Source organism: Electrophorus electricus, chromosome 4 (assembly GCF_041902795.1).
Source record: "Electrophorus electricus isolate QZ-2024a chromosome 4, ASM4190279v1, whole genome shotgun sequence".
Lineage (NCBI taxonomy): Eukaryota > Metazoa > Chordata > Actinopteri > Gymnotiformes > Gymnotidae > Electrophorus > Electrophorus electricus.
In genome coordinates this window covers 27,095,153-27,098,305 of record NC_137500.1, presented here as the reverse complement: position 1 = coordinate 27,098,305, position 3,153 = coordinate 27,095,153, and the positions used below count along the sequence as shown (strand labels likewise).

Here is a 3,153-nt window from a genome sequence, read left to right as displayed (position 1 = left end):
TCAAACTTGTAAACGCTGACGTCTTCTTTGACAGGACGAGGAGATCCTTGCACAATTTGTGGAGCCCTACACAACTTGTACGGTGAGCGTTTAGGACTGCCTGATTATTGAATTCACATTTTTCATGTGCATCCACCTATCATCAAGGGTCACACTCAAAACCCTCACCAGGGGTTTACACTGTCCCCTTACAGTAGGAGAGGATTCTCTGATTAGGGGTTCACCCATAGTGATCTCATAATGCTTTCCCACTTCTGACACCCCTCTGTAGAAAAAGCAAGAGGGCAGCATTCAGGCCCAGCCTCAGTCCCAGGGCATCAAGGTGACAAATGTGTGCTCTGACCACCAGACCAAAGAATCAATTCCCTGGCATGGGAGCCAGAGGCCACTGGCACTCTCCTCAGTGGTGGTCTTCATCACACTGCTATCTCCTTCAGTCCAGATATGGACTAAATAAAGTACACACAGTTTTAATGATGTCTGCAACCCATATCCACTAAAGCTGGATGTGCACTATCGGTCAGAGCTCCAGCCACTCTGGGTTTTCAGGATAGAAATTCCATACTGCTGTAACCGAGAGCATATTTTTATTTAAAAAATTAAAAAAAAATGTTATTACAGGGTCATTTTCAGTGCTCAGTTTCTTGTATTTTTGTTATTTGGTTTAATGTTAATCTGTACACATATTCACACATATTCTAGGGCCATGAAGTTCAGTGCGAATAAAATGTACAATATGAGATGATGCAGCTTTTTATTTTAAAATTGTTTATTTGTTATAAACAAATCAGAATCTACGATATAGTGATTCATCATTTACAATGTTGACAAATAAATAACAGTTGAACCTTTAAAATAAAGTTCAACATCTGTATCTGTAAACATATTATATGCTGTATTGTTGCAATACACTGGAATAGAACAACAGAACACCTGTTCAGTTGCATTCTTAACAAAATTTTGTGTAGTATTTTAAAAAAAATTACATTCAATAAAAAAGCACCTCAAATTTGTAAATACAAAATAAATATATAAATATTTCCAAAAGATTTTTAAAATACATGTTAAAAAGATAATAAATAACACAAATAAATAACTAAATAAGTTAGGATAAGAATAATAATGAACTGTCTATGGAGCAGCTATTCCCATTAAGAGTGATTACATCGCATTTGGTGACATCTCAGGATGTACCTGTGGTAAGGGTTTAAAAAACTCCATGTGTTCCTGAGCCGCCATGGGACCATGCAGTCTCCCTTCGCCTTTAAAAAAAATCAAAAGAAATCTTATCATTTATTCAAGGTAAGATCTTTACTCTCATAACCAACCCATATTTTCCCCCTACGTCAGTCTACAGGCCATGGGTGTTATATTAAGGTTATAAAACATAGTGTGTTTCTTACTAAATATTGCTTATTATACCAGTTAATATGAACATACTTATAGACCATTTTACTGTAGTATTTATCAAGGAACATTTGTGGATCCATGAGTTCTGTAAATTAGCTGAATTGTTGGACTCAGACCTTCTTGACTGATTAACCTGAACTGTGTACCAAGTCACAATGCAAGATTTTTTTCTACATCTAATATTTTATTATAAGAATTAGTTACCCACCGTGGAAAGTGGCAGAAGACTTAGATGTATTTTAATCATTTCCACAACTGCCTTGTGTTGTTCAGAAAGTTTGGTTTTATTCACTTTCTGTAGCTGGTCCTGTAGATTTTTCATAATCATCATGTCACATGAACACTGCTGTGATCAAAAGGAAACGTCATGTTTGGTTATACGTTTCCCACATCACATTTTCATCAAAGTAGTAATTAAGTGTTCTGTTAAAGGAAGGAATATATGACTTACATTATCTTGCTTTGGTACTAGCAAATGGGAGTTGGCAGAGATCTGAAAAGAATAATAGAATTTAAAAATAATAATACACCACTATGTTTTTAAGTCTGGTCATTATCGTTACACTGTCCTATTCACAATCCAAACTCAATATGTACATATTTTAAAAAATAACATCCACTATATAATATAAATGTAAAGAATGTATAGGTATAAATATATACCTATACAACAATAGCATATAACAGTGAATATTTAAAATGTACTTACAAAGCTGATTGGTTCATTCTTGAGTTTTTTAAGAATTTCAAGATCCTGCCTGATTGCCTTGAAGATTTTGCATCTTTCAAAAGTATCATCTGCCAAGCTCACAGACAACACGATGAGAAATATTGTCATACGCATGTTCCCTTTCACAAAGATGCTTTCTAGTGATAACGATCTATCTCTCTCTCTCTCTCTCTCTCTCTCTCTGTTCTCGTCTTTATACATACCAGACAGGAAGTTTGTTCACCACTCAGAAGTTTAAAAAGAAACTTGGGTTCGGGAAAAAACACAGGTGTCATTCAACTAGTTACGCCAACCTACGTGGAAAACCTACGACCTGTTTCCTAAGGTAGAACTTGTGTAGCGCATACACATGTCCCACATTATCTATGTCATGATCAGACAGATTTATGCAACCTGACTCTGGTTTATTACTGTGTCTTAGTTAGACTGTCACCTCAGCTAAGCAGATTAAAGAAAGCATCTTATGTACAGTCAAACACCCCAATCCAGTTCCAGCACTCCACTTTCTGCCACTGGGACAACATCCCATGACCTTATCTAGAAAGGCTACGGTCATCTCTCACATCCAGGATGCTCTGCCATAGCTGAGTCAGCATTTTCAGCACTCAGTAGACACCTTTATCCAGAGCAACTTACATCATTATCGGTATGACAGTGTTTGTGTTCCCTCTGAAGTGAACCCTTGACCTTGCTAACAGTTTGCTGTACCTTCACTACCAGGTGAGCTGGAGCATGGAAAGGAAAATGTATACAGATGCACATTACACAAACAAAGCTCTGTCTCTTCCCCTGGACTCCTGCACTACATCAGTACCTTGGTTCTGTGTGGTGTGCCAGCTATCTGGCTAAACTATTGTTTAGGCCCAAGTGCTGCCTGAATTTCATGGGTTCCTTCAAGTCAGAGGTGCAGGATTCTCATGTGTGCCAAACTTTGCTATTGGTTTTGCTGGCAGAAGGCCAAACTGTGCTATTGGTTTTGCTGGCTGAAGGTTTTACCCCTCTAGCAAAGGCCT

The 3,153-nt window shown here is 37.5% G+C and overlaps 1 long non-coding RNA gene across 1 annotated transcript; it reads right to left on the bottom strand.

The window, feature by feature from the left end:
• Positions 1-706: 706 nt before the first annotated feature.
• LOC118240959 (uncharacterized) lies at positions 707-2,296 on the bottom strand. Its single transcript, XR_004775734.2, has 4 exons — positions 2,120-2,296; positions 1,862-1,903; positions 1,619-1,756; positions 707-1,262 (listed from the first exon to the last, which is right to left on the bottom strand). It is a non-coding gene; the product is annotated as an uncharacterized LOC118240959 (long non-coding RNA).
• Positions 2,297-3,153: the final 857 nt, after the last annotated feature.